This window comes from Ovis canadensis, chromosome 3 (genome assembly GCF_042477335.2).
Source record: "Ovis canadensis isolate MfBH-ARS-UI-01 breed Bighorn chromosome 3, ARS-UI_OviCan_v2, whole genome shotgun sequence".
Taxonomy (NCBI): domain Eukaryota; kingdom Metazoa; phylum Chordata; class Mammalia; order Artiodactyla; family Bovidae; genus Ovis; species Ovis canadensis.
This window is the reverse complement of record NC_091247.1, coordinates 137,825,174-137,837,828: the sequence shown is the minus strand read 5'-3', so window position 1 is coordinate 137,837,828 and position 12,655 is coordinate 137,825,174.

Below are 12,655 nucleotides of genomic sequence, written 5' to 3'. Positions count from 1 at the left end.
GCTCTGAACCTAGGGCTTAAGATTGCACTCAGGTATTTCCATTAGGGACCAAACTGGGGATTTTTCCAGGCTAGACTAGGTTTGGGAGGGACAGAGGGACAAGGATTAGGGGAAGGGCATTGAGGGAAAAGGGCAGGGCTAAGGGAACACTGGGGTAAAAAAAGTACAAGACCCAGGGGTCCAGGACAAGCAGATTAACAGGAAGGAATTTCCATCATTCGAGCTAGTGTCTTCTTTTCCAAACCTTCAGTTTTTCTATTCTACTTTTTCCCTTTTTTTTTTTTAAGGCAACAGCAAAATGTAGCAACTTCACATAGGAAGTTAAAAGGGAAATAAGATTCTCTGGGGTGTCCTAAACAGTGGCCTCATTTTATTTGCTCACCCACCCCACCCCCATTATTTTCCATCCTTTTTCTCCCCTGTGTTGCCTACCTTTAAAGAAGAGAGGAGTGTCGGAGCTTCTGGGCTCAAGGGCCTGGGAGCTGGAGGAGAGAGCCATCCGGGGTGGGAGCAGTGGGTGGGAGAGTCAGCTTCCTGGGATGGCCTTCCCAGATGTAAGCACATCTGGAGCCCATCAGGGAGGGACCTGGAACACCAGGATTCCCACTGCACACCCGACTGGGGCTGTGAGGAGCTGAGGATGAGCCAGGCATTCCCTCCCACCCCCACGATTTGCCTGTCATTTCTAGCCCTCTCTTGGGAAGGATGACCAATCTCAGACAGGAAGTTCAGGCATTGGAAGGGCTGGGAGGAAGGCAAGAGGGCCAGAGATTGCACCCAAGATGCAGAAATACTATTTCACCTGCTTTGGTTCTTTCTGGCTCTATAAAGGTGACAGTGGGAATTCCCTGGTGGGCCAGTGGCTAGGACTCTGTGCTTTCACTGCCAAGAGGCCAGGTTGGGGACCTAAGAATCCAAAAGCCTTGTAGCAAGGCCAAAAAAAAAAAAAAAAAGGTAATAGCAATGATGGCATCTCTGATCAATTTGGAATCTGTGTGTGTGTGTACAGCATAGGTATGCCATCTGTCCTTAAACACACAGTAAATTGACTGTGGTGTCAGGCTGGGGATGGGGGTTGGCATGTCCTCCTTCTTGCTTTTCATGAAAAGGCCCAAGTCCTCCCCATGACTTCTCTGGACTTCTGGCACGTCTCACTCCTCCACCCGCAAACAAACACAAACACACTCCTTCCTTGGCTCCAAATTCCTCCCTGTCCATCATCACCTTGTAATGAGTACATTTGTTTGCCAGGGATTGTGTACAGGGCTAAGAATAGGTCATCCCCTGGCCTTTCTCTTCAGGGACATGTAACATGTTGGGGTGCTGAATTAGGGGGTAAGTGGGGATATACATCGATCCCTTCGAGGCATCTAGGTGTTCCCAGATGTCAGCCCCAAGGGGACAATGAGAAGCTTCTGGGGCTGAGATTCAGGAGCTCAGTGACAGGGAGAGCTCCTCTGCACGGTCCCTCGGTCACAGCCGCAGCTGGAGGGGGAACCAAGCCTTAGAAGATTAAAAAAAAAAAAACACAGAGTTTTTTTTTTTTAAACAACCTCTGGACTTCAAGGTTGTGGCTTATTGAGTTGAAATATCAATATAATAGAAGGTAGTGGTGGATACAGTTTATTAGTCTGACATATAAAAAAATATCAGACTTCTCATGGACTTCCCTGGTGGTCTGGTGGTTGAGGCTCTGTGCTTCCAATGCAGGGAATTCGAGTTCTATCCCTGGTTGGGGAACTAAGATCCCACGTTCCTGCTGTGTGGCGTGGCCAAACTATACATGTATATATAAATGTAATTATATATTTTTAATATGTATTTTGGGACTTCCCTGGTGGCTCAGATGGTAAAGAATCTGCTCGCAATGCAGGAAACCTGGGTTCTATCCCTGGGTCTGAAAGATCCCCTGAAGAAGGGAATGACTACCCACTCCAGTATTCTTGCCTGGAGAATCCCATGAACAGAGGAGCTTGGTGGGCTACAGTCCATGGGGTCACAAAGTGTTGGACGTGAGTGAGCAACTAACACTCAGTCATATTTGGGGAGGGGGCTTCCTAAATTACCTGCAGCAAAGGTCTAATGGACTACCCACTTTCAGCCTCTACCTCTTCTCACCTCTGGCTTCAACCTTAGATTGGACCTCAAAGCAGAAGCCAAAGGGAGGAGCTCCCTGACCTTTTGCCTTAGATCCCTTTCAATAGCTGTCCAGCTGCTCAGAGGTTGGGCCCTGGACTCCTCTCTGGTCTAGGTTTGACTAGATCTGGTCCCAGATGACAGAAGTGGGGTCGGGGGCATGGCTAGGGACTTCAGGATCAAAGACGGAGGAAGAATGTGCAGTAGATGGACAGGGGAAGAAGGAAAAGTTTGGGGTTTTGGTGGAGAGCCGAGTGGCTGGGGGAGGGGAAGGTGGAATGGTGCTCTAAGCTTTTACCTCCTGGAGACCAGCCCTCCCTCCAGGCCACACCCTCACACCCAGCCTGCGAGGCTGGCCACACCCCCACAGCTGGCTGGGAAGAGCTTCCCCCCCCCATAAGACGATTGCTTACAGATGTTCTAGGAAAGGGGGGGTTGAGAGAAGGGAGGGCAGAATAGGGGTGCAGAGAAGGAAAAGTGAAGGCAGGAGGGGGTAATTCATGGAAGAAGAGAGAGAGAGGCTGTGGTCAGGTGGGGAAGCCTGTGAAGATGAGGAGGAGTCAGGGGGAAACAGCTGGAGAGAAAGGCCCTCCTCTCTGTGCAGCTCACCCTCCTCACTGCAGGCAAATTCATCTTCTAAAACCAAGGCTCAGAGGATGTTCCTTCTCAACGTAAGACCTTGCCTGGCTTCGACCTTTTAATTAAGAAAAACCTGTCTACTCTGAAGTGACATGACTGAGCGACTAACACACATTTCTAGGTATATTATGCAAAGGCTTCCCTGGTAACTCAGTTGGTAAGGAATCTGCCTGCAATGCAGGAGACTTGGGTTCGATCTCTGGGTTGGGAAGATCCTCTGGAGAAGGAAATGGCAACCCACTCCAATATTCTTGCCTGGAGAATCCCTTGGACAGAGAAGCCTGGCAGGCTCCAGGGGTCACAAAGAGTTCGACCTGACTGAGCAACTAACACACAAAGTATCTAGAACTGCAAAGCACACAGGAAGTGCAGTGATCTGATTCAGTAGACATGTTTGGTGTGTGTCAGTCACTCTGCGTGTGTGTTAGTCACTCATTCGCGTCTGTCTCTTTGTGACTCCATGGACTGTAGTCCACCAGGCTCCTCTGTTCATGGGATTCTCTAGGCAAGAATACTGGAGTGGGTTGCCATTTCCTTCTCCAGGGGATTGGGTGCTAACTATGTATAAAGCTCAGTGGGTCGTGCTGGGGGGAATGAAGAGGGAGAAGAGGTGGGGAATTGGGCTGGGATTAGACACAAACACGGAGAAGGCAATGGCAACCCACTCCAGTACTCTTGCCTGGGAGATCCCATGGATGGAGGAGCCTGGTGGACTGCAGTCCATGGGGTCACTAAGAGTCGGATGCGACTGAGTGACTTCACTTTCGCTTTTCACTTTCATGCATTGGAGAAGGAAGTGGCAACCCACTCCAGTGTTCTTGCCTGGAGAATCCCAGGGACGGGGGAGTCTTGTGGGCTGCTGTCTCTGGGGTCGCGCAGAGTTGGACACGACTGAAGCGACTTAGCAGCAGCAGCAGCAGCAGCAGCAGGAGGACATAAATAAGAGCAAAGAGATAGGGAGAGGCTTCCCAAGAGAGGACAGGCAGAGGGTGAGCCAGGAGTGCTGAGCGGAGAGTGGAGGAAGTAGGAAAGAGGGTCCTTGAAAGAGGGTAGGAGGGAGGGAAGGGGAGAGGAAAGAAGGAGAGAAGTGAGAGGGGGGATGGAGGGAGAGGACCACGAGAGAGGGAGGCAGGGTGCAGAGCACGGGGGTGAGGGGTGGTGAGAGATGGGCAGAAAAGGGGAACACTTCCTGCTGGCCTCTGGCCTTTGGATGGGCAGAGAACCCAGAGGCCCGTCTGCTCCCCACTCCCTTCCCATTGAGGACTTTCTCTATCCTTTGTTATTTTGGGGGTCCTTGAATTGACTCTTCCTTCTGTGGTTCCCATCCCTCCCACCTTCATCTCCTGGGCACAGATTTCTGAAGTCAGCTTCCTTCCCACTCATCACACTGCGTGGCCCTCTTCTCTGGGTTTCTTTTTTTGAAGTGGGTGGGCAGAGATGAAACAGAGCGGAGGTGCTTCCAGGACTGGTCTGCTCGGCACTCAGTGGCCCGCCTCCTTCTCCAAACCCTTGCAGGGCTGAGAGCGTGTGTCAGGAGTCCCTCTGGCCCCTTGCCTGCTCCTGAGTCTCTGGGGTGGTATTTGGGGGCGGGGGAGGGGAAAGGTCTGAGGTGGAAAGTCTGACGCTAAGTCCAGGCCCCCAGCCCCACTCAGACTGGCTGAGCTCATCTCTCCAAGCAACCACAGCTGGACATTTTCCATGTGATCACCTCAGGGAGGGGGGCTGGCTTCCAGAAAGCCAGACATCACTGACTGAGTCTCACAGCGGGCTTGTGGACGGGCCACCCTCAGGTGCCTCTCACCCTACCCCTGCTGGGCTCAGCAGGAAAGGCCCTGGGAGAGAAGCAAGGGCAGAGGAGAGAGAGGCCTGGAGAAGAGCCAAAGCTGGGATAGATTTTGGGCCCAAGTTGGCCCACGTTTCTTTATCCATACATGTGAACGTTCACCATTTGCACTGGTTAGACAAGGAAGATGCAGTGTGATTGAACGCTTATGTGGGGTGAAAACCTGTGTGTGTGTGTGTGTGTGTGTGTGAGGTCTGAACACCTGAGCATGCTGGTCTGGGTTGGCGTGTATGTATGCATGGATGGGGGTGTCTGTCCTGGGTGGTCGAAAGGCCAAAACTGGGGTGTGTGTGTCACAGTATGTGTGACTGCCTTGCTCCCTCCACAGTACAGTGGGAGCTTAGGGAGCTGCCTGCCTCGCTGTCATTCCATCCTTTCCCTAACCCATAGTCTTCTCTTGCAACCACAGATAACGGGAGGCTTAGAGAAAGCAAGGCAGAGAACACAGAGAGGAATGGGTCCCTTCCTCCCCAGTGGAAGAAACAGGGGCAAGGGGCTTCCAAGCTGGCTGAGGAGGGGGTGATCACTGGGCAGTGCATGCCGAGGAGCTGGGAGAGCAGCCCCTGGCCACCTGCCCTGAAGGCTGCTGAGCTGGAAGCGTTACAGGCTGTCTGGGGTGGGTCTCTGTACCCTTTTCCTTCTTCTCCCCAGCCTCAAGATGCTGGGACAGGCTGAAGGAGGTTGGTGGGGAGTGTGAGGTGGGGAGGCAGGGGTGAGGGTGGGCAGGAAGCCCTTGGCTGTTTGTTCTCTCTCTTTCCTGACTCCTTTGTGGCTGCAGACGGGCTTCCTTCCTCCCCACGGCACCTTGGCTCCCAGCTCATTTCCTCCCTTATGCCCTTAGCGCAAGCTCTCAACTTGGCACAGTGGAGCTTTTCAAGCTGGGTTTCTGGGCCTGGGGACCTCTCGATGAGTGGGAATAGGGGCCGAGGAATGGAAATGAGATGTCCATCTGCCCTTCCCTCCACTCATTCAAGGTCTGTAACCTGACTAGAGTGATCATCGGAGGGGCTCATTGGCCAGTGAATGGGAAGTGCTCAGACAAAGCAGGGGCCCAGGTGTGTGGTTACCTGGGGGCTGACTCTCCTCCAGCCTGGGATGTGGAGAGAGCCGGGCTGGAGAGACACCCCACCCCCACCCCAGCCTGGCTTCCCTCTCTGCGTCCCTACTTGGCTGTCCTTGCTTCGGTCTGCCCCTGCCCCACCTCCCACCTCCATCCACTGCCCTACAAGTCAAGGAATGTAAGTTTCCTCTCTCACCCTCTCATTGATTAGTCATGGGCACCCCGATCCCCACGGGAACCGTTACTCACCCTTGGGCCCCCCCTTAACGGCAGTCGTCTCCCCAGAACTGGCTGAATTCCTGTAGGAGGAGCTCACAGGGTTGACGTGGCGGGGAGGTAGCAATACGGGGGTAGGGTTGTGGGGGGGTGGGCAGTGTCCTGTAAACAGCTCAAGCAAGAGCCCCTCCCTCCCCCTACACACTGATACTTAGGGAGGTGGTGCTCCTGAATCCAGCCACTTTAATGGCCACGGAGGTTTAGGCAGAGGGGTGGGGCTGGGGTAGGGGACTGTGCTGTGACTGTGTGGAGAAGGGCCCAGAGCAACTGAGCATCTCGTCCCCTCACCGGTGCTGCCTTTGGGGCCAGGACCGGGGCCTGGGGCCCACTCTTGGACTTGGCTGTGTGCCCAGGCCTGGCCTCTGTCTCACAGAATCAGACAGGGGCCTTTCCCAATAAGGAGCCTCAAACTCTGGGTCCACTCCCCTGCTGCCCCCTCTCCCTCTCCCCTCCAACAGCTCCTCTGCCCTAAAATGGCCACATTTTCCCTCCTTCCCTTCCCAACACCCCGGTCTGGGCCCCAGGGGAGAGAGGGGGGCTGGTTAAGGGTAAGACTGCACGGGGGCCAGATGGGCAGGTTTGGAGAAGGGTAATGGGATCCCAGGGAGAGAGAGGGGAATTGGGCTGCATGATCCAGGTATGTATGGGGGTGGGGGTTGGAGACACAGCTTCCTGGAGTTATTGTCTTCCCTACATCGATAATAATAGCATAAGCCATTATTATACATACTATATTATATATATATATTAATATAAATATTATTGGGCTTCCCAGGTGGCTCAGCAGGTAAAGAATCCGCCTGCAACTCAGGAGATGCAGGAGATATGGGTTCGAACCTTGGGTCAGGAAGATCCCCTGGAGAAGGGTATGGCAACCCACTCCAGTATTCTTGCTTGGAGGATCCCATGGACAGAGGAGCCTGGCAGGCTACAGTCCATGGAGCTGCAAGTCAGACATGACTGAAGTGACTGAACACACACACACATACACATAAATATTATTAACATAGCACATACTATGTATTCTAAAAGCTTTACATGTATTAACCCATTTAATTGGCACTGACACTCTATGAGGGAGGTACCATTGACTTCTCTGGTACGATGAGGAAATCTGGGCACAGACAGTTTAAGTAACCTGCTTAGGGTAAGTAGAAGAGCTGGAATTTAAACCCAAGCAATCAGGCTTCTCTTAGGAGAAACCAGCCCACTTTTGCTGTCTGTGGAATAGTTGAGACTCACTGGTGGAGGCGTAAAGAATGCTCAAATGGCTTATGGGGCGGTGATGCTCACAGAAGTTGCTGGTCATGTGTGCCTGACTATGTGCCTGACTGGGGTGTTTGCATGGATTCAGATTATTCACTCCCAGAGAGCCACTGATTCATTAAAAATAAAACACAAAACCAAACTGAACCCAAAATTTATTGTTGAGTGACAGGCAAAGGATATGCAGATTAGCGCAGAAACTAAATAAATGTGACTAGGGGCGGGGAAGAAATGGAGGGCAGGGGGTGAAAGGAAGCGTGAGAAATGGAAGTTAGGAAAGAGCCAGGGAATGAAGAAGAAGCCATAGGCTGTGTGTGGAAGGACTTCCTCGAGCCCTTCTCCAGCCTTTGCTTATGTTCTAGGCAGTTAAAAATAGTGACTTACTCTCCCCATTGAGAGGGAGAAAGAAAGAAAGAGATGAGAATTCTAGCCTAGCCACGAGGGCAGACAGGAACCCCCTGGGAGAAATCCAGGTCTTTGACTTGGAAGTACCAGCTTAAGCAAGACTGCCCCCTTTTCTTGCTCTCCCTCTTGTCTTTCTAAGCCAAGAGGATTGAACTAGATTATCCTTGAGGTTCCATCTCCAACACATGCAGATTCCTCTATGGGAACTCAGTGGGGAAAACCAGTGTGGGGGCTGGAGTCCTCCTGTGGGGCCAGGACTAAACAAACATTGGTAACTAGGATGAGCTCAGGGCTCTAGGGGAAAGGCTCTGCAGGGGGTGATGAGAAAGCAGCCAGGCCAGGAAAGGCCAGACCCCGGAACAGTGAATGGAGGATGGACTCATTCATTCATTCAACTGTGTCCCTTTGAAAACCTAGAAAGCTGAGCTTCCCATTTGAGGAGGCTGTATGAAAGTATGAGTTATAGATGTCTAGGAAGGGCAAACTCTTGGGTCCCTCCTCTATTTTTGAGGTATTACAGGAAAAATTAGCTGTTACCAAGTACCAGGTGCAGATCTAAGCATTTTACATGTATTACCTCATTTAACCTAAAAGAAAAACACAACCCTGAGGCAGCATATCTTTCAGATTGATGTTCCTCTTTCATCTTAACAACGCTCTAAAGTTAACAAGGCCATTTGTTTGATGAGAAATCTGAAAAAGCTGAAAAGGGGGAAATTAGATTTCTAGTGGGATTTTCTAACGGGTTAAGGTGGGAGACCCTGGAGTTAGGGGACTCTCACTTCCCAAGAAGATCTTTGCTGGCTCTGAGTTTCTAGATGGGTTTAGCAGGAGGGAGGGTGGGTGTGGCCTTCCAGCCCTTGACAATAGGCAGAGGAAGATATGCATCAAGGTCACCTGACGTGTTACTGATTAGGGAGAAAATGACATTCTGATATCTTGGAGAATGCTTCCTAGAAGTCTTTAGAGACAGGAACGACCATGGGGGTCAACTTAAATCTGTGAAAGGAGCTTAAGAGGAGGCCAGAGGGAGAATTCTCAGTGAGCTACAGTGGCTCTTTGTTTCCACCAACTACTGGTCCAACAGCAGGAGAGAAGGCAATGAGATATACGGAAGGACTTCACTATTGTTTGGGGCTGATAGGGGAATCTTGCCTCCCGTGGTGACTGTGAAGTCAACGCATTCCTCCATTACCAGTCTGCCAGAGGTGGAGGGATGGTGGTTGCAGTGGTGGTGGGGGGGGGATGGTGGAGAGGGAGATGGTAGTGAATGTGGGATGGTTCGCCTGCTTGACCTCTGACCAGCTAGAAAAGCCTGGGATTTCTAAGGAGGAGGAGGACATTTGCCAAAAGGGCACTTGAGGGGAGGGTCAGTATGTTTGGGCTCCAGTCGGGGGTGAAGTCAGAGACATAAATCACACCTCCCAACTGCCCATTTCCTCTTTGAGCCAAGTTCCCAGCCAAAAGCCCAGCTCTCCTGCCAGAGGAGTGAGTGCGGTGATGGGGGAGGAGCCAAGGAGCTGGGAGCTGGTGCTTGGGCATGGGAATCAGTTGGGACCTCGAGTCTGGTCTCCTCAGGGTCGTGAGATGCGCTCAGGGTCAGGGCTGGTAGGACCGGGAGGCCAGAGATCTTAACTGAGTAATAATGAGAAATGCTTATGAGGGTTGTAGATCGTCATTCCACTCAGGACACACCCACTGCACACCCGGTCTGCCAAATTCTCCCCCACAAATAAAACCACTCTGACGTGCCTAGAGGCACAGATACCTCCATAGACAATGGCCCCCATCCAGCTCTTCCCCTTTTCAGCTGCTGCTCACTTTTGCCCGAAAACCCCAGATCTTCCTGTGAGCTGCACTAGAAGAAAGGAGCAGGGGTTGAAAGAGATAAGAGTGTCTTGGATCTCCTTTAAGATCTGGGAGCATCCTCCCTAGTGCTCTGCCTTTTGTGTGTCGTGTCTGCTGCCCCTCTGCACTGGGGACAGGTCTGGAGGGTGTTCCCTCTCACTTTAGGAGAGACTTGGCGGCACCTGGGGATCACAGTCACGTCACGGAGCAGGAGGCCTAATGGGGTACGCATGTTGGGAGTGGGGCAGGAAATTGAGAAAGCAACTCAGACAATGGTGGTTTCCGCTGGCTTGGGTCCAGGTTGCTGGGTCCTGTCTGACCCTAACAGCACCTCCTACCTTTTCCTTTGGTCAGCTTCCTACTCAGTGCTTATTTGTGGGGAGAGGCAGGAGAGGCAGGGTTCCTTTGGAAGAAAAGTAGCCCTTCTGTCAGCCCTTTTCCAAGTGACTGTTCTGGACTAAGAACAGGGATCGGGATCTGGGGGAATAGGTAACCTCATCCAGCCTGAAGCCATCCCAGCCCTGCCTACTCTTCTCTTCCATGTAAAGCTTGGCATGGCCCCTCCATGCTGTAGCTATAAGCACTTTGACGTTTAAGGGGAATCATGATGCTCTTATTTTGGAATAAGTTTACCCCATTCCGTTCTCTGAATTGTCTGTTTGCAGTCCCATTAGTCTGGAAACTTCAGTGGAACAAAGACTGTGTGTCTGTCAGTTGGTACAGGCCCCAGACCAGCATTAAGAAAATAATATACTATACTTGGTAGGCAAAGTGACAATATGATAATAGTGGAGCAGGGGGGAACTTGGGAATGCTAAAATTATTATTACTTTTATTCCTAGAAAAGGGGTGGGGTTAGGGCCATAGCTACCAGGACCACTTAAATGGGGGTAAACTGGCCTGAGGCCTCCCTTCTCCCGTACCTGTGAGGACCAGAAAAAGCCTCTTTCCAACAAAACCTCTGTTTGTCACTTGAATCTCAGTGTTTCCATATTGTCTCACTATTACGCCGGGTTTATCTTTATCTTTGCTCTTTTGCATGTCTGGAATGCTCTGTATCATTCATCAAGGCCCACCCAAGCCCTGAATACGCTTCCCCAGTTCATTCTAATTCTCAGTAATGTCCCACTGTTCTGAATTCCTGCACTCACAGTCTGGACTATAGTCTTCCACTTAATTATACAGGGTATTTACAAAATCTTTGTGCAATTTAGAAACAAAATACATTTGGATGTACATATGAAAACATTTATCTCAGATTGGGACTTGAATCCATGTGGCCAGGACTTGAACCTGGCTAAAACCCACAGTCTTCCAACTGAGATCACAGACCTGGTTTCAGAACCTAATGAAGCTCAGGTTGTTGATGTCTCGTCACAGAAAGAATTCAGTGAGAGACAAAGGGATAGGTGAAAAGTGGACACTTCACAGACAGAATGTGGGCCATCGCAGAGGGCAACTGCTGCCTTGAAATGTGGCGGGGTTTGCTTTTATGGGCTGGGTAATTTCATAGGCTAACGAATGGGAGGATTATTCCAATTATTTGGGGGAAGGGGTGGAGATTTCCTGGAACTGGGCCACTGCCCCACTTTTTGATCTTTGATGGTCATCCTTGGAACTGTCATGAAACCTCTGGGTGTGTCATTTAGCTTGCTGATATATTACAATGAGCATATACTGAGGAGCAAGGTTTATTTGCATGGTCAATCAAAGGTTAATCGAAGTTGACTTGTCTGCCACCTTGGACTCATTTGATTCTAATCAGTTTATGTTGTGTCCTTGGTTATGTCATTCTTTCAAAAATTGTGCCCTGCTCCCTTCCCTCCTGTTTCACATATGGTTCAGTTTCAGTTCAGTTCAGTCACTCAGTCGTGTCTGACTCTTTGCGACCCCATGAACCGCAGCATGCCAGGCCTCCCTGTCCATCACCAACTCCCGGAGTCCACCTAAATCCATGTTCATTGAGTTGGTGATGCCATCCAACCATCTCATCCTCTGTCGTCCCCTTCCCCTCCTGCCCTTAATCTTTCCCAGCAGCAGGATCTTTTCAAATGAGTCAGCTCTTCCCATCAGGTGGCCAAAGTGCTGGAGTTTCAGCCTCAACAGCAATCCTTCCAATGAACACCCAGGACTGATCTCCTTTAGAATGGACTGGTTGGATCTCCTTGCAGTCCAAGGGACTCTCAAGAGTCTTCTCCAACACCACAGTTCAAAAGCATCAATTCTTCAGCACTCAGCTTTCTTTATAGTCCAACTCTCACATCCATACATGACTACTGGAAAAACCATAGCCTTGACTAGACGGATCTTTGTTGACAGAGTAATGTCTCTGCTTTTTATTATGCTGTCTAGGTTGGTCATAACTTTCCTTCCAAGGAGTAAGCATCTTTTAATTTCATGGCTGCAGTCACCATCTGCAGTGATTTTGGAGCCCAGAAAAATAAAGTCAGCCACTGTTTCCCCGTCGCATATGGTAGAAACAATTAAAAATATTTTATGAACGCATATTCCATATAGAATTTCTAATGCTAATGTTTGCTTTTTGTTGAGTTGGTGATGCCATCCAACCATCTCATCCTCTGTCACCCCCTTCTCCACCTGCCTCTTGCTTTTTGTTAATGTACTTTTAATTTGCAAAGGCAGAGTGCATTCTATACTGGAAAGACCCGGGTTTGAATGCCGCCTTTCTCACTTAATAGATATGTGACCTTAGGAAGTTAACTTTCCTGGGTCTCAGTATCTTCATCTGTAAATGGACAAGACAACTTCCTCATAGATTTATTGGAGAATTAAACTAACATACTGTATGTAAAATTACCTCCCACAGTGCTTGACTGCACATATTAAAGCCTCATTCAGTTTGTCTGAGGAATCTGAAATCTATTCAAAGTCTGATGTGGTCTCTGAATGGAATGGAATGTATTTTATAGGTCAGTTCTCAACACAGATATTTCTTCCTCCAAGGAGCCTTCCTTTTTCCCCAACCCAGTACCCCAGATTTCTCTGTCATAGCCCGTACCTCACTGTATGGTATATCATTCTTTAATTGCCTCTCCCACTGGGCTTAATTCTGTGGGGATCTTGTTTACTTTTGTTTTCCAATTGCCTAACATGTTGCCTAGATCAGTAAACATTATGTGAATAAACTAAATCTTAAAAAAAAAAAAGGAATGGTAAACAAC